At 47.4% G+C, this 27,735-nt stretch overlaps 1 protein-coding gene across 2 annotated transcripts in view; it reads left to right on the forward strand.

The window, feature by feature from the left end:
• Window positions 1-27,735, forward strand: part of LOC137538410 (protein cornichon homolog 2) — a 325,780-nt gene that overhangs the window by 212,167 nt on the left and 85,878 nt on the right. The window lies entirely within an intron of this gene.

The raw sequence follows: 27,735 nt of genomic DNA on the forward strand, positions 1-27,735 counted from the left end.
TAGCTAAGTCATACACAGGAGATCAATACAGTAAGCAATATCCTAATCTAGGTGTGAAGTCCTTGGCATCAACACCCGGGAACTGGTCTTAACAAATAACAATAGCAAGTAGCAATATCCTAGACTAGGTGTGAAATCCTTAGCATCAACACCAGGGAACTAGCCTAAGGTCTGAGCGCTAACACGCAAGTATTCACGACAGCAGACAATGAGTGAATGAAGCCCGGAGGCTTAAAGGGACTCCGAGCTCAGAAAAAAAAGGAAAGGTGTACTCACCAGGGGCTTTTTCCAGCCCAGTGCTGGTCGGGAGGTCCCACGCCGGCGTCCTGGCTCCTCTTCTTCACCCCGCTCCGGAATGGCTGACAGGCCGCAGCCCGGGCGACACTCTCCCGAGTGTCGGGCTGCTCCTTCCGCATATGACGCGGATTACGTCACACGCCGGCCGCCTCGCGTCATCACGGCGGCCGGCGTGAAAGTACTGCGCATGCGCGAACAAAGCGAGCATGCGCAGTACTTTCACGCCGGCCGCCGTGATGACTCGAGGCGGCCGGCGTGTGACGTAATCCGCGTCATATGCGGAAGGAGCAGCCCGACACTCGGGAGAGTGTCGCCCGGGCTGCGGCCTGTCAGCCAGCCATTCCGGAGCGGGGTGAAGAAGAGGAGCCAGGACGCCGGCGTGGGACCTCCCGACCAGCACTGGGCTGGAAAAAGCCCCTGGTGAGTACAACTTTCCTTTTTTTTCTGAGCTCGGAGTCCCTTTAAGAAGCAGAGGAGACCCCATTGGCACGCCCCCCTTCCATCAGCCAATCCTGGGCGCCGTGGGACTCCTCTGACGTCAGCCGACCCGTAGGTCAGCTGACGGGCTTCCTCCCTGCATAAAGGTCCCGTCTGTGCGAGCGCCCACGCGCTAAGGCGACCCCCTGCCCGAGAGAACATTCCGTCTTTGGCGTCCTAGACGCCGGACGGACAGATGGCCGCATGGAGGCAGCTGCGCCGGCTGTGCTGTTCACCGCAGCTGCCTCGTGTCTTACAGATTGTTGAAGAAAAGAAATAATAATATTGTAAAAAGATTATCAGGGAAAATAAACACTTGTAGGTATTCAAAAACCTATACGCCAATACAATGTGAACTCTACCCTTGACCTATGCTTAACACTAACCTGTCACTCACACTGGTCCTCCTTAGCACTGACATGAGCCTTATACTAACCCTCAGCTTCCCTTAGCCCTAACACTAACCTTAACCATTACCTCAACTAGTCAAACACTGTACTGGAGTCTAATAGTAACCTTAAAGTGTACATTAGGCCATTACTCCAAATAAATAAATAAATAAAAATAGGACAACAGAGTGAATACACAGACATCTAAAGTAACATTATTAAAAAAAAATAGTTGATCATTTTGGGGACAGTCTGCTCAGAAGTCTTTCATGCATGTTTGGCTTGGTCAAGTTGCATGTTCCCCAGTAGTGGTAGCCAGGTATCATCAGGGCTGGGTCCTGGATGGGAGGTATAATTCCCCATTGTTTCGGCTGTGGTCACTTTGTCGTATGTGTATCTGAGACGGAGTCTGGGATTATTTAACAGAAATTCAAGTTGCTGTCGTTATTAGATTTTTCAGGGCTGGACTCTGGAGTAGGAGGAAATGAACAGGGTGGGCCTTCCCATTCCACCAGGCTAACACCTGGCTTTTGCTGCTACAAATTTGCATACAGAGGAGACACAGGTGCATTGTGGAAGGGGATTTGTGCATTGAGGCCCGGTGCACACCAAAAACCGCTAGCAGATCCGCAAAATGCTAGCAGATTTTGAAATGCTTTTTCTTCTTTTTCTGCAGCGTTTCAGCTAGCGTTTTGCGGTTTTGTGTAGCGGTTTTGGTGTAGTAGATTTCATGTATTGTTACAGTAAAGCTGTTACTGAACAGCTACTGTAACAAAAAACGCCTGGCAAACCGCTCTGAAGTGCCGTTTTTCAGAGCGGTTTGCGGTTTTCCTATACTTAACATTGAGGCAGAAACGCCTCCACAATCCAAAATCTGCAGCAGCCCGGGAGTATGCGTTTCTGCAAAACGCCTCCCGCTCTGGTGTGCACCAGCCCATTGAAATACATTACCCAAGCGTATCCGCAGCCGCAAGCGGATCGCAAAACGCAGCCGAAACGCTCTGGTGTGCACTAGGCCTGAGAAGGTGTGCTGCTGACCTCCTTATGTGTGTGCTTGGAAGCACTGTGTAAAAGCCAAGACATAGGCCTGGTGCACACCGAAAAACGCTAGCAGATCCGCAAAACGCTAGAGGTTTTTGAAACGCTTTTTCTTATTTTTATGAAGAGTTTCAGCTAGTGTTTTGCGGTTTTGGGAGCGTTTTTGGTGTAGTAGATTTCATATATTGTTACACTAAAGCTGTTACTGAACAGCTTCTGTAACAAAAACGCCTGCAAAACTGCTCTGAACTGGCGTTTTTCAGAGCGGTTTGCGTTTTTCCTATACTTTACATTGGAGGCAGAAACGCCTCCGAAATCCAAAAAATGCCTCAGCCCGGGAGCATGCGTTTTAGCAAAACGCCTCCCACTCTGGTGTGAACCACCCCATTGAAATACATTACCCACGCATTTCCACAGCCACAAGCGGCTGTAAATATGCGAGAAAACCCGCTCGGTGTGCACCAGCCCATACTGTGGATTGCTGGCTTGGTGGTTGGCCTGAAAACTCACTGATTTGAGTTATATAGACCAGTGTTTCTCAACATTTTATTGGTATGTACCCCTTTTAAAACCCTGCACTCACCAAGTACCCCCTGGCATAGTTAACATTATCACAAGTAGCCCTTAACAAATATATATTTAATCATAGTACAGGATAATTAGTTCTAAACAATTTCCAAGCATTTACTATTGCTTTTAATTAGCGCAAACACTAATTTGGTGTTGTTTAAATAATATTTATCATTTTCTAAAACTCCACGGGCTTGATTCACGAAGACAAATAACATGCCTTATCAGAGTTAACACACCTTGTCAGAGTTGATATGCCTTATCAGAGTAGCATAGCTAGCGCTACGAACTTATGCCTGCTAATTGGCAATGATAAGAGCTCCACTCATCCTGCCCTGAGCCCCTGCGGGTTCAATCACTTTAAAGGACATTATCCCCTCACTTTGATTGGCCCAATAGGCTGCCTGTCACTTGACAGGAAACTTGACAGGCAGCCTATTGGGCCAATCAAAGTGCAGCGATAATGTCCTTTAAAGTGATTGGACCCACAGGGGCTCAGGGCAGGACGAGTGGAGCTCTTGTCATTGTCAATTAGCAGGCATAAGTTCGTAGTGCTCGCTGTGCTACTCTGATAAGGTGTGTGTGAGGAAACGCGGAAAAGCCGCCGCGTGTGCCAAGAGCTAGGCAGCTGACTCCGCGTCCTACGCGGCGGTTTGCTAGCGTCTGGTGGTGTGGTGGAACGCGGAAAAGCCGCCGCATGTCCTGACAGCAAAGCGGCTGTTTGCATGCAGCAGCATGTGCTTGGTGTGGCTGGGTCTGTTAGTGCACCTAGGCAGATGGAGAGCTATGCTCGCGCGGGCCTGAATTCAGGACCTTTATACCTGCAGAGGAAGTGTCAGCTGATCAGGAAGGTCAGCTGATTCCTGCAGGACTCATGATTGGCTGAATGGTTCGGGCGGGGCAGCAGAGTCCAGCAACTATATATTCTGCTGCTTATTCAGTTGCTGGTTGTCTGGCGTTGCGATCACATACGTGGCAGCACCCAGATCCGTAGTCAGATCCGCAAGTGTGCCGGGACCAGCTGGAGCTGTAATCCTACACTTAGCTAGTTTCTGTTGATAGCTTAAAGTACTAGTTTGATTGTGATTATCTGTTTTGACCTTTTGCCTGCCTGACTATCCTCCTGAACTCTGATCTTGTACCTCGATATTTCTGATACTCTGTTGCCGAACCCCGGCTCGTCCTTGGACTCTGCTTCTGCCTACTGATCATGTACCTCGATATTTCTGATACCCTGTTGCCGAACCCTGCCTGTACCTGACTCCGCCTTTGCCTCTTGATATTGTACTTTATCTGTCCGTGTGTGTACGACCTGGCTTGTCCGACCTCGAGAACCGACCTCACTGTTGGAGGCGGTTCCCCGTTCTATCAGTGACTCTTCCTCCAGAGTGTTACTTTTAGACAATCCTTCCTACTCGCAGCCTGACTCCTCCCGTCTTGGAGAGTCCAGGTCTTCGGAAGGAATCCGTGCAGTATACCTTACTGCGCTGAGGCTTAGTCCTCAAAGTGTTACTGTTACACCAAACACTACACTCTACTCAGGTGAACAGAGGTTAGCTGGTATATCGGATTATCGGTGATACTGCAGATCACTTATAATCTGGTATACATCTGTATTCCCAGTGATACTGCAGATCACCGGTAATCAGATCCTCTCTGTGCTTCACCGATCGTTACAGAACGCCAGACCAAAAAACAGATGGACGCACGCGCTGACCCTCTGACTGTGCTTGCCACTTCGGTGAATAGCATCCATCAAACACTGGGCCAGCACAAAGCCTTAATTGATGCCCTATCAGGCTCTGTGCGAACCCTTCAGACGTCAGTTGATTCGGTGCGATCCCCTCCTAGTGATGACATACGTATGCCCGTACCTGATAAATTTTCCGGCCACAAGTCTGACTTTCGAAATTTTAAGAGTAGAGTGTCATCATATTTTGACCTGAGACCACGATCCTCGGGAACTGAGACCCAACGGGTCATATTTATTAAGACCTTACTAACTGGTGACTCCCAGACCTGGGCGTACAATTTGCCGGCCAGTGACCTGGCCCTTACCTCGGTAGAGGAATTCTTTAAAGCCATGGCAGTGATTTATGACGACCCTGACCTTGCTGCGACCTCTGAGCAGAAGCTTAAGCTTTTGCGGCAAGGCAGGGGTCCAGTCGAAGATTACGCGGCCGAATTTCGTAGGTGGTCAGTTACAGCCAGGTTTGACACCTATGCCCTGTTAGACTACTTCCTGTCTGGGTTGTCGGATGAGGTCTCCGACCTAATGTTAAGCCAACCCGAGCCCAAGACAGTCAATGAGGCCATCTCGTCGGCCATTCGAATCGACCGTAGGCTACGCCATCAGAGACAAACTAGTGGCAGTCATCGTGTCAGGGTGACTTCCTACGCAGCACCTCCTGCTGCACCCCTAGTAACTCTATCTCCTGCTGTCTCATCGTCTCCGGTCTTGCCGCCACCTGAACCGATGCAGATCGGTCGGTCTAAGTTGACCCAAGTGGAGAGAAGACGGAGAATGTCTGAGCAATTATGTCTATACTGTGGTGAAGGGGGGCATAGGGTACGAGACTGTCCCATTAAACCAGATAAAAATAACCCGGGAAACGCTACCGCCTAGGAGTTGTAAGGGGTGACACCCTGGGCGCCCAACTCACACCCCTAAAAGAAAGACGTTTACTCCTTCCTTGTACGATTACGTGGGGGGACAAATCTGAAGCCACAGAGGCCTTTCTTGATTCAGGCTCCGCGGCTAACTTTATGAGTTCAGAGTTCGCAGAAAAGTTGGGCATTCCACTCACCCCAGTAAGACCACCTATCCAGGTTACTGCTGTGGACGATTCCCCGCTGCAAAGGGACCGTCCGCTGTCTCAGACACCAGAGGTGGAAGTCACTATTGGGGTTCTGCATAACGAAAGTCTAGGTTTCTTTGTATTACACATGACCACCTCCACAATTGTTTTGGGTATGCCCTGGCTGCAGCTCCATTCGCCACAGATTAATTGGGCTGCTGGACAATTAACTAGTTGGTCAGACTTCTGTTCCCAACAGTGTCTAGGGAAGGTGACTTTAGGTCAGACCAAGTTTCATGTAGAGGGTGTTCCCGAGCAATACTCCGAGTTCTCGGATGTATTCTGTCCCAAGGCTGCTGACAAGTTACCTCCTCATCGCCCTTTCAAATGCCCCATCGATCTCCGTGCTGGTTGTATGCTCCCTAGGGGTCACCTGTATAATTTGTCTGGACCAGAGAAAATAGCGATGCAGGAGTACATTCGTGACAATTTAGCCAAAGGGTTCATTCGCCCCTCCCGGTCGCCTGCAGGGGCCGGTTTCTTTTTTGTTAAGAAGAAAGACGCAGGGCTTCGACCTTGCATCGACTACCGTGGCCTTAATAAAATCACGGTGAAGAATCGATATCCGTTACCATTGATAGACGATTTATTTACGCAGGTCACGAACGCCAAGATCTTTTCAAAATTAGATCTGAGGGGTGCATACAACCTGATCCGCATTAGAAAGGGCGATGAATGGAAGACGGCCTTCAACACTCCCGACGGGCATTACGAGTACTTAGTGATGCCCTTCGGGTTGTGCAATGCGCCAGCTGTCTTCCAAGAATTAATCAACGAGGTATTCAGGGAGGTGTTGGGTAGATTTGTGCCAGTATACCTTGACGATATACTGATCTATTTCAACAACCTCTCCGAGCACAGGGTCCACGTTAAATTCGTGTTGGACAAATTGAGGCAAAATATGCTGTATGCCAAGGTGGAAAAATGTATTTTCGAGGTGACCACTGTCACATTTCTAGGGTATGTGATTTCCACCTCAGGCTTGTCAATGGATCCTGCCAAGGTCACAGCTGTCCTGGAATGGCCACAGCCAGTGGGGTTGAAGCCCCTGCAGAGATTTTTAGGTTTTGCGAACTACTATAGGAGGTTCATAAAGGGGTACTCCACGATAATTGCCCCTCTCACCAGTCTCACAAAAAAGGGGGCAGATACCACCCACTGGTCTCCTGAGGCTGTGGCAGCCTTTTCGCACTTGAAAAAACTGTTTTGCTCAGCGCCTATTTTAAGACATGTAGACACGTCCTTTCCCTTTATTATGGAGGTTGACGCTTCGGAGGTTGGGGTAAGGGCGGTGCTGTCTCAGCGGTCAGGGTTACAAGGCAGATTGCATCCATGCGCTTATTTTTCCCGTAGGTTTTCTCCGGCAGAGAAAAACTACGACATAGGCAACCGGGAGCTTCTGGCCATTAAATTGGCATTTGAAGAATGGCGCCACTTGTTGGAGGGGGCAGAGCACACGATCACGGTTTATACTGATCACAAAAATTTGGAATACATCGAGGGGGCTAAGAGACTAAGTCCCCGACAGGCCCGTTGGTCTTTATTTTTTACGAGATTCAGATTTATTATCACGTACACTCCAGGCAGCAAAAACATCAAGGCAGATGCCCTGTCCAGATGTTTCGAATTAGAGACAGCACAGCCCCCCGCTCCTGAGTCCATCATCCTGCAAAGGCTGGTATTAGCAGCCACAGAGACCTGGGAGGATTAGACAAAAGCTTTGGGTCCCTTTCAGCAGGATGTCCCTGAGGGAAAACCAGAGGGGGTTTTGTTTATCCCACTACCTTTTCGTCTACAGGTCTTACAAATGTTTCACGCCCATAAGAATGCTGGTCACCCTGGTGCTGCCAGAACGCAGGATCTGATCGCCAGGTGTGCTTGGTGGCCTTCTATGGCAACAGACTGCAAGGAGTATGTCAGGGAATGTGCGGTATGTGCCAAGAGTAAACCCTCCCGGCAGGCACCTGTCGGTACCTTGCAGCCTTTGCCCGCCCCGAGTGAACCATGGACCCACTTGTCCATGGATTTTGTGGGTGAACTCCCCAGGTCTAAAGGCATGTCGGTCATTTGGGTGGTAGTCGACCGCTTCAGCAAAATGGCCCATTTCGTGCCCTTGAAAGGACTCCCCTCGGCCCAGGAATTGGCCGACCTATTTATCGTCCACATTTTCCGGCTGCACGGCATTCCGGAAAACATTGTGTCCGATCGGGGAGTCCAATTCATCTCTAAATTCTGGAGGGCATTTTGCCACCAAATGGGCATGAAGCTGTCTTTCTCGTCAGGCTACCACCCACAGACCAATGGGCAGACCGAACGAATTAATCAGTCTTTAGAACAGTTCTTAAGATGTTACGTTGCGGAGACACAGAATGATTGGGTAAAGTTTCTGGCTTTTGCAGAATTCGCACAGAATAATTCGAAGAGTTCTTCTTCTGGTTTTTTTCCGTTCCAGATTGTGACAGGGAGGTCGCCCAAGTTCTCCCCGCTGCCAGTTGCCTCTTCTCCGTTTCCCGCACTGGAGGATTGGCAGAAGTCACTCAGGGGCAATTAGGGAATTGTTAGAGAGAATTTGCAGAAAGCGTTCCAAAGTCAAAAGGGTCAAGCGGACAAGAGACGTTCCATGGAATGGAAGTTTCAGCCAGGGGATTTAGTCTGGGTGTCCACACGTCACTTGACCCTGAAGCAGCCATCTGCCAAACTGGGCCCCAGGTTTGTGGGTCCATTTTCTGTGACCAAGAAGATCAACAACGTCACTTATGCCATTGATCTTTCTGCCAGCATGCGGGGCGTAAGGTCGTTTCACGTGTCCCTACTCAAACCTGCGGTTCATGTGGGTCCTACTCCTCCTCCTCCTGTGATGGTGGAGGACCAACCCGAGTATGAGGTAGAGAAAATCTTAGATTCGCGCATTGTACAGAACTCAGTACAATATCTGGTGCATTGGAAAGGGTATGGCATTGAGGAGAGACAATGGGTACCTGGGAACCGCATGCATGCGGACGAATTAAGGAAAGAGTTTCACGCTTTACATCCCGAGAAACCTGGTAGGAGTTGTCCGGAGTCCACTCCTCGGGGGGGGGGTACTGTGAGGAAACGCGGAAAAGCCGCCGCGTGTGCCAAGAGCTAGGCGGCTGACTCCGCGTCCTACGCGGCGGTTTGCTAGCGTCTGGTTGTGTGGTGGAACGCGGAAAAGCCGCCGCATGTCCTGACAGCAAAGCAGCTGTTTGCATGCAGCAGCATGTGCTTGGTGTGGCTGGGTCTGTTAGTGCACCTAGGCAGATGGAGAGCTATGCTCGCGCGGGCCTGAATTCAGGACCTTTATACCTGCAGAGGAAGTGTCAGCTGATCAGGAAGGTCAGCTGATTCCTGCAGGACTCATGATTGGCTGAATGGTTCGGGCGGGGCAGCAGAGTCCAGCAATTATATATTCTGCTGCTTATTCAGTTGCTGGTTGTCTGGCGTTGCGATCACATACGTGGGAGCACCCAGATCCGTAGTTAGATCCGCAAGTGTACCGGGACCAGCTGGAGCTGTAATCCTACACTTAGCTAGTTTCTGTTGATAGCTTAAAGTACTAGTTTGATTGTGATTATCTGTTTTGACCTTTTGCCTGCCTGACTATCCTCCTGAACTCTGATCTTGTACCTCGATATTTCTGATACTCTGTTGCCGAACCCCGGCTCGTCCTTGGACTCTGCTTCTGCCTACTGATCTTGTACCTCGATATTTCTGATACCCTGTTGCCGAACCATGCCTGTACCTGACTCCGCCTTTGCCTCTTGATATTGTACTTTATCTGTTCGTGTGTGTACGACCTGGCTTGTCCGACCTCGAGAACCGACCTCACTGTTGGAGGCGGTTCCCCGTTCTATCAGTGACTTTTTCTCCAGAGTGTTACTTTTAGACAATCCTCCCTACTCGCAGCCTGACTCCTCCCGTCTTGGAGAGTCCAGGTCTTCGGAAGGAATCCGTGCAGTATACCTTACTGCGCTGAGGCTTAGTCCTCAAAGTGTTACTGTTACACCAAACACTACACTCTACTCAGGTGAACAGAGGTTAGCTGGTATATCGGATTATCGGTGATACTGCAGATCACTTATAATCTGGTATACATCTGTATTCCCAGTGATACTGCAGATCACCGGTAATCAGATCCTCTCTGTGCTTCACCGATCGTTACAGTGTGTTAACACTGATACGGCATGTTAATTTTGATAAGACATGTCAGCTCTGATAAGGCATGCTATTTGTCTTAGTGAGTCAAGCCCTACATTTTTATTCTTAGTTAAGTACATCAAGCCTGAGTACCCCCTGGAACCATCAGAAGTACCCCCTGGGGTACGCGTACCACACGTTGAGAACCTAGGCTATAGACTTTGCCATTTTACTTTAAAAAAACGCAGACTTTTTAGAAGCTGTGTACTGCATGCTGGCTGCGATTCCCTCTCAACTTCTCAATAGTCAGATGTGCCCCCAGTATAAGGGTATGTCCCCTCCCCCCAGTATTGCCAGATTTGCCCCTGTATCAGGTAGCTTCCCCTTGCTTCCCAGTATAGACAGCCAGATGTGCCCCCTTATTAGGTGGGTCCCCTCCAGTATAGGCAGCCTGATGTGCCCCAGTATTAGGTAGGCCCCCTCTAGTATAGGCAGCCTTATGTGCCCCAGTATTAGGTAGGTCCCCTTTAGTATAGGCAGCCAGATGTGCTCCCCTTATTAGGTGGGTCCCCTGCAGTATAGGCAGCCAGATGTGCCCCAAACATTAGGTAGGTCCCCTCCAGTATAGGCAGCCTGATGTGCCCCAGTATTAGATAGGTCCCCTCTAGTATAGGCAGCCAGATGTGCCCCCAGTATTAGGTAGGTCCCCTCCAGTATAGGAAGCCTGATGTGCCCCAGTATTAGGTAGGTCCCCTCCAGTATAGGCTGGCAGATGTGCTCCCATTATTATTTAGGCCCCCTCCAGTATAGGCAGCCAGATGTGATCCCAGTATTAGGTAGGTCCCCTCCAGTATAGGCAGCCAGATGTTCCCCCAGTATTAAGTAGATTCCCCCAGTATAGGCAGCCAGATGTTCCCCCAATATTAGGTATGTCCCCTCCAGTATAGGCAGCCAGATGTGATCCAGGTATTAGGTAGATCCCCCGGTATATGCAGCCAGATGTGCCCCCAGTATTAGGTAGGCCCCCTCCAGTATAGGCAGCCAGATGTGCCCCCAGTATTAGGTAGGTCCCCTCCAGTATAGGCAGGCAGATGTGCCCCCAGCATTAGATAGGTCCCCCATATATGCAGCCAGATGTGCTCCCAGTATTAGGTATGTACCCTCCAGCATAGGCAGCCAGATGTGATCCCAGTATTAGGTAGGTCCCCTCCAGTATAGGCAGCCAGATGTGCCCCCAGTGTTAGGTAGATCCCCTGTATATGCAGCCAGATGTGTCCCCAGTATTAGGTAGGTCCCCTCCAGTATAGGCAGCCAGACGTGATCCAAGTATTAGGTAGATCCTCCCCGATATATGCAGCCAGATGAGCCCCCTTATTAGCTGGGTCCCCTCCAGTATAGGCAGCCCGATGTGCCCCCTTATTAGGTAGGTCCCCTCCAGTATAGGCAGCCTGATGTGCCCCAGTATTAGGTAGGTCCCCTCTAGTATTGACAGCCAGATGTGCTCTCAGTATTAGGTAGACCCCCTCCAGTATAGACAGCCAGATGTGCTCCCCGTATTAGGTGGGTCCCCTCCAGTATAGGAAGCCAGATGTGCTCCCAGTATTAGGTGGGTCCCCTCCAGTATAGGAAGCCAGATATGCTCCCAGTATTAGATAGGTCCTCTGCAGTATAGGCAGCCAGATGTGCCCCAGTATTAGGTAGGTCCCCTCTAGTATAGGCAGGCAGATGTGCCCCCAGTATTAGGTAGGTCCCCTCCAGTATAGGCAGCCTGATGTGCCCCAGTATTAGGTAGGTCCCCTCTAGTATAGGCAGGCAGATGTGCCCCCAGTATTAGGTAGGTCCCCTCCAGTATAGGCAGGCAGATGTGCCCCCAGTATTAGGTAGGTCCCCTCCAGTATAGGCAGCCAGATGTGCCCCAGTATTGGGTAGATCCCCGTATATGCAGCCAGATGTGCTCCCAGTATTAGGTAGATCCTGCCTGATATATGCAGCCAGATGTGCCCCCCCCCCCCCTTATTAGGTGGGTCCCCTCCAGTATAGGCAGCCAGAAGTGCCCTAGTATTAGATAGGTCCCCTCCAGTATAGGCAGCCAGATGTGCTCCCCTTATTAGGTAGGTCCCCTCCAGTATAGGCTGCCTGATGTGCCCCAGTATTAGGTAGGTCCCCTCTAGTATAGGCTGCCTGATGTGCCCCAGTATTAGGTAGGTCCCCTCTAGTATAGGCAGCCAGATGTGCTCCTAGTATTAGGTAGGTCCCCTCCAGTATAGGCAGCCAGATGTGCTCCCCTTATTAGGTGGGTCCCCTCCAGTATAGGCAGCCAGATGTGCTCCCCTTATTAGGTAGGTCCCCTCTAGTATAGGCAGCCAGATGTGCTCCTAGTATTAGGTAGGTCCCCTCCAGTATAGGCAGCCAGATGTGCTCCCCTTATTAGGTGGGTCCCCTCCAGTATAGGAAGCCAGATGTGCTCCCAGTATTAGATAGGTCCCCTGCAATATAGGCAGCGAGATGTGCCCCAAAGATTAGGTAGGTCCCCTCCAGTATAGACAGCCAGATGTTCCCCCAGTATTATGTAGGTCCCCTTCAGTATAGGCAGCCAGATGTTCCCCCAGTATTAGGTAGGTCCCCTGCAGTATAGGCAGCCAGATGTTCCCCCAGTATTAGGTAGGTCCCCTCCAGTATAGGCAGCCAGCTGTGCTCCCCTTATTAGGTGGGTCCCCTCCAATATAGGAAGCCAGATGCGCTCCCAGTATTAAATAGGTCCCCTGCAATATAGGCAGCGAGATGTGCCCCAAAGATTAGGTAGGTCCCCACTCCCCTCCAGTATAGACAGCCAGATGTTCCCCCAGTATTATGTAGGTCCCCTTTAGTATAGGCAGCCAGATGTTCAATCAGTATTAGGTAGGTCCCCTGCAGTATAGGCAGCCAGATGTTCCCCCAGTATTAGGTAGATCCCCTCCAGTATAGGCAGGCAGATGTGCTCCCAGTATTAGGTAGGCCCCCTCCAATATAGGCAAACAGAAGTGCTCCCAGTATTAGGTAGGACCCCTCCAGTATAGGCAGCCAGATGTACCCCCTTATTAGGTGGGTCCCCTCCAGTATAGGCAGCCAGATGTGCTCCCAGTATTAGGTAGCTCCCCTCCAGTATAGGCAGCCAGATGTGCTCCCAGTATTAGGTAGGTCCCTTCCAGTATAGACAGCCAGATGTTCCCCCAGTATTAGGTAGATCTCATCCAGTATAGACAGCCAGATGTTCCCCCAGTATTAGGTAGGTCCCCTTCGGTACAGGCAGCCAGATGTTCCCCCAGTATTAGGTAGGCCCCCTCCAGTATAAGCAGGCAGATGTGATTTCAGTAGTAGGTAGGTCCCCTCCAATATAGGCAGCCAGATGTGCTCCCCGTATTAGGTAGGCCCCCTCCAGTATTGGCAGCCAGATGTACCCCCTTATTAGGTGGGTCCCCTCCAGTATAGGCAGCCAGAAGTGCTCCCAGTTTTAGGAAGCTCTCCTCCAGTATAGGCAGCCAGATGTGCCCCAGTGCCCCCCCCCCCCCCCACACACACACACACACAAGCAGACCCCAGTGACAGACATTGAGCAACAGTGTGCAGCTGGCCGGGAGGTAGACCTGATCCACGGTCCTACGCTACTCGGCTGCAAGTGCAAAGCTCCAGATTGCCTGGAGGAAACCCACGCAGACACGGGGAGAACCTACAAACTCCGTTCAGATAGTGCTCTGGCTGGGATTTGAACTGGGGACCCAGCACTGCCAGGCAAGAGTGCTATTCAAGAAGAAGTGGGCAATTTTTTATCACTTGATATCCTTCATCAGCATAACCATCAATCCTAAAATCCACTGTGAAACCAAGGAATAGATTAGAGAGATTTTCTCAGCACACGCCTCTGCCATTTTCCTTCAGGAATTAAGGGTAGTTTATTGTAGGGATGAGATGAATAAATAATTTATAATGCTTTGTCTCTTGATACTTCAGGATTCTTCACAAACAGTGATACTAGACATGCAAGAAAGTCTGTAGCCCAAAGGCAGTTAAAATGTGCAGAATGGAATAGCTGAAGCCTCGACCTGAGTTTGATTAAGTACCGTTCAGGCTCAGCATCCTTTAGTTGTTGCCGGCCCATCCCTGAGCTAAAGCAATTCTTCATGGTCAAATAAATCTCAGTTAATCCACCACAGTGTGACTCTTGGTCAGCCGCTACAAGAAGCATCTAGCTGTAATTATTGCAGGCGGTTAAGGATGGTTGAGGACAGTAAATAGATAATTGCTTTTTTACATATCGTATGACTGCAAACATCATTATCTATCACACTAAAGAAAATATTCCCTAAGGCTCCATCCAAATGCCACAACTGCTGATGCAGAAAACTGATCAAATGCATGCCTGTGTTCACACCATGCGTGTTGAGTTATAATGGAGTGTGTTACCCTAATGAGCCGTTTACAGCTCGTTTTTACAAACCATGTGCGAAAAAGTGCATGTGCCATAGAAACCAACAAGGCTTTGAACCAATGGATGCTTATTAAGTTGCATGCATTATGAAAGCGCAAGTGTGGGGGCAGGGGGCGTTACTAGAGGGGGGCAGCCCCTGCGATGACAGGTGGGCCCAGAGCTGTTGGGGGCCTTATCTACTAACCTTCCCTTCCTCCGATACAGGGGACTATACTTTAGATCAGGTGTATTTGTGGCTAAACAATGGCCAAACCTATTTTATGACCCCTGTGAGATGAGCCCCAAGGCCGTAAGGGGCACCAAGTGGAGGCAAGGGAACATTGGAAGAGGAGCATCAACGTTTTGCTAGAGAGCCTCATGAATTGTAGTTACGCCACTGTGTGGCGGTGGCTGCATGAGTAGGAAAGTGCCTACAACCTGGAGGCCAGTAAAAAAGGCTTAAAGTGCATACACACGTGCAATTTTACACCTGATTGTCGTTTAAACTGGTCGTTTGAACGACTTGAAGTGTAAACAAAAAGCCATTCAGACATTATGTACTCACTTACCAACAGAGCGGCTGATATCCTAATTTACATGTCGTTTAACCAACAATGGACTGGATAGAACAATGGACTAGATCAAACGACTGTATGTTTGAACGTCTATTAGTTGGACAAATGACTAGTAGTTGTTTGTACACACATACGGACCTGATAGTCATTTGAAAGACAGTTGTTCCAACTGATCCGCCAAGCGAATCGGGCCAACCTGCTGTTATCAGTCACTTGCCTGCGCATACACACGTCCAACTTGTCGTTCAAGCGACAAGTCGGACGACAAGTTGGGCGGAAAATCAGGACGTGTGTAGTACCTTTAGTGGGCCACATACGGTTATTAGTCTAATCTATGTAGATTTGCCCATCTTCCCTTTTCATTCTTTATTGTTTGCAGGTTAGTCATCAAGCTTCTGCTTATAAAAGTTTTATGTCTGCATATAAAGTTTTCATCCACCAAAACCCAAGTCAGTACTATGGATCAGTTTGTTAATGATTACCACTATTCAAAGCTCAGATAGAGATGATCATTATCAGCACAGCAGCAACTGATGGAGAGTCGCACCCAGGTGGGCCTCTTAGGTCAAGGGGCCTAGTGCAGTTTCAACCTCTGCAATCCCTATTGATACATCACTACCCAAAATTGAGGATCTGTTATGCTATATATAGCCATCACAACTCTGTCCTCAAGTACCACCAAACAGTACTTGTTTTGCAGGAAATCACAAACAAGCACAGGTGGGGTAATTATTGTCTCAGCAGACAGGGCCGGGCCGAGGCATAGGCTGGAGAGGCTCCAGCCTCAGGGCGCAGTGTAGGAGGGGGCGCACAATTCATTCAGCTGTCATTCCTAATTGTGGTGGAAGCAGAAAGAAATAAGAAAAGTAGATACGTGGAAGTGACTACAAGCCATATAACTAGAGATTAAGGTGTTGGGTGCCCTGGGGCGCCTCTTAGTCTAATAGCAATCAGTGTGTGACGGCTGGGGTGGGATGGATGGAGGGGCGCACTTTGGTGTCTCAGCCTTGGGTGCTGGAGGACCTTGTCCCGGCTCTGTCAGCAGAGCTGACTAACTTCCTCTGAAGATTTCCACAAAACTTGCAGTGTTGGTGGGTGTTGATGACTGGGGCGGGAAGCACAGTTATTGGGATTATGAGGCCTGTGTGTACATACACACACATATATATATATATATATATATATATATATATATATATATATATATATATATATATATATATATATATATATATATATATACATATATACACAGTGGTTTGCAAAAGTATTCGGTCCACTTGAAGTTTTCCACATGTTGGTCATATTACTGCCACAAACATGAATCAATTTTATTGGAATTATTGGAATTCCACATGAAAGACCAGTACAAAGTGGTGTACACGTGAGAAGTGGAACGAAAATTATACATGATTCCAAACATTTTTTACAAATAAATAACTGCAAAGTGGGGTGTGCGTAGTTATTCAGCCCCCTTTTGTCTGAGTGTAGTCAGTTGCCCATGGACATTGTCTGATGAGTGCTAATGACTAAATAGAGTGCACCTGTGTGTAATCTAATGTCAGTACAAATACAGCTGCTCTGTGACGGCCTCAGAGGTTGTCTAAGAGAATCCTTGGAGCAACAACACCATGAAGTCCATAGAAGACACCACACAGGTCAGGGATAAAGTTATTGAGAAATGTAAAGCAGGCTTAGGCTACAAAAAGATTTCCAAAGCCTTGAACATCCCACGGAGCACTGTTCAAGCAATCATTGAGAAATGGAAGGAGTATGGTACGCTTGAACAGTGCTCCGTGGGATGTTCAAGGCTTTGGAAATCTTTTTGTAGCCTAAGCAGTGTGCAGTGTCCATTGGATTTTCTGTCTCGAGACATTGCCATCAGCAGAGCCCACATTAACCAGGATGGCCTTGGTGGTGATGCTTGGATTCTTTTTCACCTCTCTCACTATCCTCCTGGCCAGCACATGTGTCACTTTTGGCTCCTGACCACGTCCTCTGAGATTTTCCACAGTGCAGAACATCTTGTATGTTTTAATAATACTTTGCACTGTAGCCACTGGAACTTGAAAACATTTAGAAATGGCCTTGTAGCTCTTTCCTGACTTGTGAGCAGCCACAATGCGCAGCCGCAGGTCCTCTCTGAGCTCCTTTCTTTTAGCTGTGGCTGTCCATAAACCAGCTGCAGAGAGCTGCTGTTTTTCACCTGTTGGGTTGATTAAAACAGCTGTTCCCAATTAATCAGGGTAATTAGGATGCTTTAGAACAGCTTGGACTATTTGGAATGGCATAGAATTTTGGATTTCCCCACAGACTGTGACCATTTGTGAAGGGTATGAATAATTTTGAACTGGACACTTTTTGCTCAAATGTAAATAAAAGCTGAGAAATATTTTTTGAGAAATGAATAATGCCTCTCGTACATCGTCGTCTTATTATCTTTTGGGAGACACCTATGTCATTTCCCATCAAAAAATTACTTGCTGGTTGAATAAAAGTAATTTTAAGTCAAAATTTGCCAGAGGTATCAATACTTATGGGCAGCATTGTATATATCTATATATATAAAAAAAAAAAAAAAAAAAAACTCCAAGGGGTTGCAGCACACAGCTCTAATTTATTGAGCTCAAACAAAAGTTTCACAGCAAACGTTTCGGTTGATCCACAACCTTTGTCAATGCTGATATGTTCAAATCACATGACAGCTTTTATACATGCCCACAAAGGAAATGACATCAATAAAGTCACATGATCCTCCATCTAGGAAGTAAACATCCCTGAAATCACATGTTCTCCCAACCAGGAAGTCAACAAAACATATTAATGGGTACAATATATAGTATTATAAGTCCATAAGTGCACTTATGTGAGTGCAGAACATCATATAAGTATTCAGTCAGATCCAATTTCCATCACGTACAGTTCCTGTAAATATTACAAAAACAAATGCAGATCAAAATCACGATTGAGACCTCCAGGATAAAGACATCCCAACCTATCAATCCAATGAACTTCACGTCTTTTTAAAGCCAGTATCCGATCACCACCCCTCCTCAGTTTTGGGATGTGATCGATAACCTGGAATTTTAAATCTGTGTCTTTATGACCAATCTCACGAAAATGGCGAGCCACTGGTAAGTCAGACGTAGGACTTCTGACAGAGCTCCTATGTTGTGCAATACGATCTCTTACTTTTTGGGTAGTTTCACCTATATACTTAAGCCCACATGGGCATTGCAAGAGATACACAACATAGGAGCTCTGGCAGGTAAGATGAAAGCGAATTTTATATCCATTTCCAAAGGTGGATCCCTTTATAACATGCCGACACTCCGAGCAGCAAAGGCAGGGAAAACTCCCCGCCCGTGTCGGACCCAAAAATGTTTCAGGGCCCTTGGAAGTGGAAAAAGTGTCAGCCCTGACAAGGTGTGTACCCACTGTTTCATTTCTCCTATAGGCTGGTACAGGAGGAAGGGAAAATTCGGGTATTTCTGGATAGGCACTGGCCAGAATGTGCCAATGGCGCCTCACGCTGGCCAGTACCTTACCCGACATCCCATGGAACTGACAGACAAAGGGGAGGCGTGGAGTAACACTGCCCTTGATTTTGGGGGTACAATCTGAAACATAATTTAATTCTTGTTCTAGCAATGAACTGGGGTATCCCCGCTCCGAGAGCTTCTCACACATCAGCTGCGTCGCCCGTTGAGCCTGTGTCTCGTCCGAGACTATCCTGTTGACTCTCATCAACTGGCTCCTGGCAACCGAGCGAAATACAGCTGGTGGGTGGAAGCTCTCGAAGCGGAGAAGTTGGTTCCGGTCAGTGGGTTTACGGTATAAATCAGACGAGAGGGACCGGCCCTGACGTCTGATAGTGGTGTCAAGAAAGTTGATTTCGCTTTTGTCCCGGACAATTTCAAACCCAATGTTAGGGTGACAATTATTAAGCTCCTCATGAAAGCACATGAGGGATCCAATGTCGCCCCGCCAGATCGCAAATATGTCGTCTATGTAACGCCACCAGACCAAGCAATGTCTGGCGAACGCTGCATTGGTATAGACGTATTTCATCTCAAAATTGTGCATGAATGCACCTGCAAAGGACGGAGCGACATTGGATCCCATCGCTGTGCCCCGTTGTTGTAGGAAGAAATCCTCCTTAAATCTAAAATAATTATTGTCAAGGACAAAGTGAAACAATGTCTCAATGAAGACCATTTCATTAGCACTGTACTCATCACTTTCTCCAATCAACTTTAGACATGCTCTGATGCCTTCCTCTTGTGGAATGGATGTGTACAGGGAAGATACATCCCAACTCACTAACCAGATACTCTCGGTATCTTCAAACTCAAGTTGTGAAACCCTGTTCAAAAAATCTGAGGTATCACGTAAATATGACCGTGTACATCTGACCAATGGGGCTAATATCCTATCCAATAATGTGGCTGATGGGGTAAAGATTGACCCTATACCAGCCACAATTGGACGTCCAGGTGGTGCAAGAGGATTCTTGTGGACCTTTGGCAGGGTATATAAGACTGGAATAACAGGATGCTGTACCATTAGATAATCACTTAAATCTTTTGATAATACACGTTTTTGAACAGCCTCATCCAATATACATCTCAACATGGTTTTAAGACGGGGGGCAGGGTCACCTGGTAATTTCTTGTATACACGAATGTCATTCAACTGAGAATAAATCTCTTGTTCATAATTCAGTGTGTCCATTATTACCAGGGCCCCGCCTTTGTCAGCAGGCTTAACAACAATGTCTTTGCGATTGCTCAGATCCATGAGTGCCTTACGTTCACCAATGGTCAAGTTATGGCTGCTATAGTCCCTGCAAGGAGTTTGAAGCAAACGTTCAATGTCCTTGGACACTTTAGAGATAAATGTCTCAGCCCCTGTGTAGGTAGTTGGTGGCGTAAAGCGACTTTTTGCATATAAGTTAAACCTGTTAGAGTTCAATGTAATAGAGCTAGCAGCTTTTAATACTCCAGGGCGAAGCAAAAAGTGTGTTTTCAGCCTAATTTGTCTGTATAACCTATACATATCCTGCTTCAATACAAAGCTATCCATAGATGTCTTGGGAGCAAAGCCCAGACCTTTATTTAACACACATACCTCTTCCTGGGAGAGAGTGGAGGATGAGAGGTTGATGATACTGTTCATCGCCGCTGGCTCCGAGTGACCCGGCGTTCCGGCAGGTCTTGGCGTGGAGTCACTGTGGAAGCGGTGGCGGCGGTGTTTCCTTCCGGCCCTGTGATGACCGGGCCTCGTTTGTTTCTGCGGCGTGTAGACGTGCGTTGATACCGTCCTAAAAAACGGGGGCCAGAGGGTGACGAAGATCCGGAAGTTGGTGCAGAAGAGGATGACGTCGGGCGTTCACCACGTGATACACGCCAGTTCCGCCCACCACTCCGATTCCAGTGGTAAACCTCGTTACGTTTGTAATCCTCCTCGTCACGCTCAAACTTGGCACGTTTGCGCTCTTGGATCACGCCCCTTAGTTCACCTAAGGTTTTCTCAATCCGCTCTTTAACGGCTGTAAACTCCTCCAAAGGGAGTGTCTTGCGTAACTCCTCCTCCACCTCAGCTGCACGGGCGTGGAGAACGGGCAGTTCCTTCTGAATATGCGCTATGGTAAGCGTAATTAAATCAAACGAGCACTTGTTCAAAATTTGTGCAAACAAAACTTTAAACTCTTCAGAGTCAGAGAATAAGGTAGGAGACAGTCGCACCCTGAGTCCACGTGGAATGTGGCGTACCCTATGATACTCCGCAAGGGTAACGCAATGCAATTCAAGGGTGAGTTGTTTCTTTAGTAGTTTCTCCCAGGCTCGAGTGTTGACGCTGGGTGTCTTATGTTGCAGGAAGTCTCTGGATCCTGATACTTCTGTTGCAATTTTATTGGCCTCCTCCTGTGTATATGAGAAGGTGCCACTGATAGGAACATTTGTGGCAGTATCCATGTAGAGCGGTGTAGCACGCTGGCCTAGGGCAAAGATATATAGTCCAATGGGAGGTCAGCAGCTTCCACAACTTTGCTCCAAGATGGAGAGGGTGCACGCAACCAGGGGTGCCCAGATCCCGGAAAGTATAAACAAAAACTCCAAGGGGTTGCAGCACACAGCTCTAATTTATTGAGCTCAAACAAAAGTTTCACAGCAAACGTTTCGGTTGATCCACAACCTTTGTCAATGCTGATATGTTCAAATCACATGACAGCTTTTATACATGCCCACAAAGGAAATGACATCAATAAAGTCACATGATCCTCCATCTAGGAAGTAAACATCCCTGAAATCACATGTTCTCCCAACCAGGAAGTCAACAAAACATATTAATGGGTACAATATATAGTATTATAAGTCCATAAGTGCACTTATGTGAGTGCAGAACATCATATAAGTATTCAGTCAGATCCAATTTCCATCACGTACAGTTCCTGTAAATATTACAAAAACAAATGCAGATCAAAATCACGATTGAGACCTCCAGGATAAAGACATCCCAACCTATCAATCCAATGAACTTCACGTCTTTTTAAAGCCAGTATCCGATCACCACCCCTCCTCAGTTTTGGGATGTGATCGATAACCTGGAATTTTAAATCTGTGTCTTTATGACCAATCTCACGAAAATGGCGAGCCACTGGTAAGTCAGACGTAGGACTTCTGACAGAGCTCCTATGTTGTGCAATACGATCTCTTACTCTTGAATTGCATTGCGTTACCCTTGCGGAGTATCATAGGGTACGCCACATTCCACGTGGACTCAGGGTGCGACTGTCTCCTACCTTATTCTCTGACTCTGAAGAGTTTAAAGTTTTGTTTGCACAAATTTTGAACAAGTGCTCGTTTGATTTAATTACGCTTACCATAGCGCATATTCAGAAGGAACTGCCCGTTCTCCACGCCCGTGCAGCTGAGGTGGAGGAGGAGTTACGCAAGACACTCCCTTTGGAGGAGTTTACAGCCGTTAAAGAGCGGATTGAGAAAACCTTAGGTGAACTAAGGGGCGTGATCCAAGAGCGCAAACGTGCCAAGTTTGAGCGTGACGAGGAGGATTACAAACGTAACGAGGTTTACCACTGGAATCGGAGTGGTGGGCGGAACTGGCGTGTATCACGTGGTGAACGCCCGACGTCATCCTCTTCTGCACCAACTTCCGGATCTTCGTCACCCTCTGGCCCCCGTTTTTTAGGACGGTATCAACGCACGTCTACACGCCGCAGAAACAAACGAGGCCCGGTCATCACAGGGCCGGAAGGAAACACCGCCGCCACCGCTTCCACAGTGACTCCACGCCAAGACCTGCCGGAACGCCGGGTCACTCGGAGCCAGCGGCGATGAACAGTATCATCAACCTCTCATCCTCCACTCTCTCCCAGGAAGAGGTATGTGTGTTAAATAAAGGTCTGGGCTTTGCTCCCAAGACATCTATGGATAGCTTTGTATTGAAGCAGGATATGTATAGGTTATACAGACAAATTAGGCTGAAAACACACTTTTTGCTTCGCCCTGGAGTATTAAAAGCTGCCAGCTCTATTACATTGAACTCTAACAGGTTTAACTTATATGCAAAAAGTCGCTTTACGCCACCAACTACCTACACAGGGGCTGAGACATTTATCTCTAAAGTGTCCAAGGACATTGAACGTTTGCTTCAAACTCCTTGCAGGGACTATAGCAGCCATAACTTGACCATTGGTGAACGTAAGGCACTCATGGATCTGAGCAATCGCAAAGACATTGTTGTTAAGCCTGCTGACAAAGGCGGGGCCCTGGTAATAATGGACACACTGAATTATGAACAAGAGATTTATTCTCAGTTGAATGACATTCGTGTATACAAGAAATTACCAGGTGACCCTGCCCCCCGTCTTAAAACCATGTTGAGATGTATATTGGATGAGGCTGTTCAAAAACGTGTATTATCAAAAGATTTAAGTGATTATCTAATGGTACAGCATCCTGTTATTCCAGTCTTATATACCCTGCCAAAGGTCCACAAGAATCCTCTTGCACCACCTGGACGTCCAATTGTGGCTGGTATAGGGTCAATCTTTACCCCATCAGCCACATTATTGGATAGGATATTAGCCCCATTGGTCAGATGTACACGGTCATATTTACGTGATACCTCAGATTTTTTGAACAGGGTTTCACAACTTGAGTTTGAAGATACCGAGAGTATCTGGTTAGTGAGTTGGGATGTATCTTCCCTGTACACATCCATTCCACAAGAGGAAGGCATCAGAGCATGTCTAAAGTTGATTGGAGAAAGTGATGAGTACAGTGCTAATGAAATGGTCTTCATTGAGACATTGTTTCACTTTGTCCTTGACAATAATTATTTTAGATTTAAGGAGGATTTCTTCCTACAACAACGGGGCACAGCGATGGGATCCAATGTCGCTCCGTCCTTTGCAGGTGCATTCATGCACAATTTTGAGATGAAATACGTCTATACCAATGCAGCGTTCGCCAGACATTGCTTGGTCTGGTGGCGTTACATAGACGACATATTTGCGATCTGGCGGGGCGACATTGGATCCCTCATGTGCTTTCATGAGGAGCTTAATAATTGTCACCCTAACATTGGGTTTGAAATTGTCCGGGACAAAAGCGAAATCAACTTTCTTGACACCACTATCAGACGTCAGGGCCGGTCCCTCTCGTCTGATTTATACCGTAAACCCACTGACCGGAACCAACTTCTCCGCTTCGAGAGCTTCCACCCACCAGCTGTATTTCGCTCGGTTGCCAGGAGCCAGTTGATGAGAGTCAACAGGATAGTCTCGGACGAGACACAGGCTCAACGGGCGACGCAGCTGATGTGTGAGAAGCTCTCGGAGCGGGGATACCCCAGTTCATTGCTAGAACAAGAATTAAATTATGTTTCAGATTGTACCCCCAAAATCAAGGGCAGTGTTACTCCACGCCTCCCCTTTGTCTGTCAGTTCCATGGGATGTCGGGTAAGGTACTGGCCAGCGTGAGGCGCCATTGGCACATTCTGGCCAGTGCCTATCCAGAAATACCCGAATTTTCCCTTCCTCCTGTACCAGCCTATAGGAGAAATGAAACAGTGGGTACACACCTTGTCAGGGCTGACACTTTTTCCACTTCCAAGGGCCCTGAAACATTTTTGGGTCCGACACGGGCGGGGAGTTTTCCCTGCCTTTGCTGCTCGGAGTGTCGGCATGTTATAAAGGGATCCACCTTTGGAAATGGATATAAAATTCGCTTTCATCTTACCTGCCAGAGCTCCTATGTTGTGTATCTCTTGCAATGCCCATGTGGGCTTAAGTATATAGGTGAAACTACCCAAAAAGTAAGAGATCGTATTGCACAACATAGGAGCTCTGTCAGAAGTCCTACGTCTGACTTACCAGTGGCTCGCCATTTTCGTGAGATTGGTCATAAAGACACAGATTTAAAATTCCAGGTTATCGATCACATCCCAAAACTGAGGAGGGGTGGTGATCGGATACTGGCTTTAAAAAGACGTGAAGTTCATTGGATTGATAGGTTGGGATGTCTTTATCCTGGAGGTCTCAATCGTGATTTTGATCTGCATTTGTTTTTGTAATATTTACAGGAACTGTACGTGATGGAAATTGGATCTGACTGAATACTTATATGATGTTCTGCACTCACATAAGTGCACTTATGGACTTATAATACTATATATTGTACCCATTAATATGTTTTGTTGACTTCCTGGTTGGGAGAACATGTGATTTCAGGGATGTTTACTTCCTAGATGGAGGATCATGTGACTTTATTGATGTCATTTCCTTTGTGGGCATGTATAAAAGCTGTCATGTGATTTGAACATATCAGCATTGACAAAGGTTGTGGATCAACCGAAACGTTTGCTGTGAAACTTTTGTTTGAGCTCAATAAATTAGAGCTGTGTGCTGCAACCCCTTGGAGTTTTTGTTTATACTTTCCGGGATCTGGGCACCCCTGGTTGCGTGCACCCTCTCCATCTTGGAGCAAAGTTGTGGAAGCTGCTGACCTCCCATTGGACTCTATATCTATATATATATATATATAATATATATATACAGTATATATACACACACACACACACTTTAATTATTTCTATACATCTTGTAACATGCACCAGTGGTACTTTGAACAGAGGCGCCAAAATAGGATAAAAGCGTCTAAAAAACGTTTAAAAAGGGGGAAGCGGTGGACTTACCTCCCTCAAAATCAAACAGACAGGGATTCATTGTTTATATCAAAATATAAACACTTATTGAACATACAGTCTACTTTTGCAATGCGTTTTGCTGGCACATTCCCGCTTCACCAGGCAACATACGGAGCAACTCCAAACTGTCTGTAGCGTGGCCAAGCAGAATGCAGAGAGCATGAGGCGTTCCCTCTTGAAACGCGTAAGCGCTATTGGTCAGCTGCAAGGTGACGTCACACAGTACCTTTCCCGGAAAGTTTCAACAGACCGGGCTTTGTTACCAGGCAATCGAGCAGGGACTTCCGAATGTGCGTAGACTGACGGCCGCAGTCACGCTGAAGTACTCTGGGGCCGCACAACACCCCTCTACGCCTGTCCTCTTGATCCTACAAACGGTATGAAAGAATTTATCCTGACTTCCCTCCCCTCTCAAACACGGAATCAGTAAGTGCTTATTTCTCATGCTATTGAACACTCACAAGATTTGATGTTCTGGATTGTATGGGGTAATACAGCCAATTCATGATTGACTTATGAGTACTGCTTGCAACACGCTGTTTGATTCCAATGGGAGCAATTGATACCAATATGATGGAATGCTAAGCAAGAGTAATAGACTTTTATTGAAGCAGTGGTTAGTATCCATTTGAAAGCCCATGCTGAGGCAGAAGATTTTTTGGGAAGGAATGTGTTTTTTTTAATTGCGCATATTCTTGCATATATTTTTTATACATGATTTTAGCTTGTCTGCAGAAATTTTTTTTATTGAATACATGAATGGCCATTTGCTGCATACCCATGATTGAGATATGTCAGGGCCGATTTCCACTATCGCGAATTCGCATAGCAATACAAGTGAATGGGACTGTTTCCACTTGTCAGGATTCCTTTGCATTTTTCTGTGCAGAAAAATTTCGCATGGCAGAGCCATCAGAATTCGCATGCCGCTATGCGAACCGCATACAATGTATTTAATAGGAAATTCGCATGCGGTTTGGGTATGCGAATTTTCATGCGAATTCGCATAGAAACAATGGAAAATCACACCGGCACTGCCACGGTTAAATTCGCATACATCGTCATCCATGCGAATTCAAATAAGAATTCGCATGAAAAGTCGCATAGAACCGCATGCGAAATTCGCATCCGTATGCAAATTTTTACCGCGGCGATTCCCACCGCACAAGTGGAAATGCAGCCTCAGGGTCACTGACCATCAACCATATTGAGGCAAGATCTTGCAGTGTATGGAGTGTTGGGTGCAAAGTGTTGCTGAATGGTTGGATGTGTGATGTTGGGAGATTGATTGTGGAGTTAGTGAATGGCTTTTGTGGATGAGGATTTAATTGTGCATTAATTGAATGCTGTGCATAATAATTTTCAATAAAGCCTTAATAAGCTGAGTGTGCAGGAGTTCCAGTTTATAATTTATTTGAACATGTGTGAGTGGAAGTAGGAGTGCTCTTCCGCTTGTCTCCTTGCAGCCCATTTTTATATTTTGGAAAAGGTGCGCTATAATCATTTGCTAGAAATATACATATATTTACATAGATCTGTGCAGGAGTCCCGAAAGAGGGACAGTTGAGGACTAAAGAGGGACAGAGGGATGTGGTTCCCAAAGAGGGACTGTCCCTCCAAAAAAGGGCTGTTAGAAATGATGGGGGTAAAGCTTGTTTATAAACGTCCTGTGATGATCCGCTCAGCTGGCTGCACAGGCAGACAGCTGTTTGTCCATTCCTCTAGTCTGTGGGCTGCAGGTCTCTGGAACAGAGACCTGTCTTTCCATTGCAAGTTTCTGGTCTGTTCTCTTGCTGGGGAATTTGCATATATTCGTTATGCAAATCCCCTACCTGCCTTCTCTGATGACTGGCACTATAAGAGCTTCATGTTTCCCAGAAGGCTTTGCTGGTCATTTCCTTTCCATGGTCTGTTCCTGATGGACACTGCTGGAGTGTCAGCCATTGCTATCTAGTATAGTTAATTCCTGGGGGTTGCTTTAGGCTCCCCTTCTAGCCCAGTCAGGTTGTATTATCTGTATTGCCTGTTCTGTCTTGTCTTGCCTGTTGCCATTGTCCAGTCCCAAAAGTGGTCGACAGGAAATGGTTCTGATCTCTGTTCTTGGAGTATAGCTGGTGCAGCGGTTGCTACCAGCTATCTCTTTTGTTCTGTCTCCTGGGATCGCGCTAGCTACTTTTCGCTAGCGCTGGGGATCCTTCTGTTCTGTCTTCTGGGATTGCGCTAGCTACTTTTCGCTAGCGCTGGGGATCCTTCTGTTCTGCTACTCTGTACCTGGATCGCGCTAGCCACTTTTCGCTAGTGCTGTGGATCCTAACTCTCGCTTGTCCCTGTTTTCGTGTGTCTGTCTTGTCTGCTACGCTTGCTGGAGGCTCTGTGAGGTAACCGTTAAGCAAGCGCTCACGTCCTCTGTTTTTTTATGTTTGTCTGTCGATGGTTAGTTAGGCGTGCTTGTCTCTATTGTGCTTATCACGTGGAGACCGCGCATAACCGCGTGCACTGTTGCGAATGAGTGCGGTGTTCGCGGTTAGCTAGCGTTTGTTATTTTCCGTATCTCTTTATTGTATTATTTGCTGTGCCTTTGCTACCCTCGTATTCTATTCTGATCTGCCTTGTGTCACGTCTGGCGATCGCACCTCTCGCGATCGCGTTCCTATTTCATATCTGCTGTTGTGTGTGCGCGGTCGCGGGGTGGCGACTG

Source organism: Hyperolius riggenbachi, chromosome 11, assembly GCF_040937935.1.
Source record: "Hyperolius riggenbachi isolate aHypRig1 chromosome 11, aHypRig1.pri, whole genome shotgun sequence".
In the NCBI taxonomy this organism is placed as follows: domain Eukaryota; kingdom Metazoa; phylum Chordata; class Amphibia; order Anura; family Hyperoliidae; genus Hyperolius; species Hyperolius riggenbachi.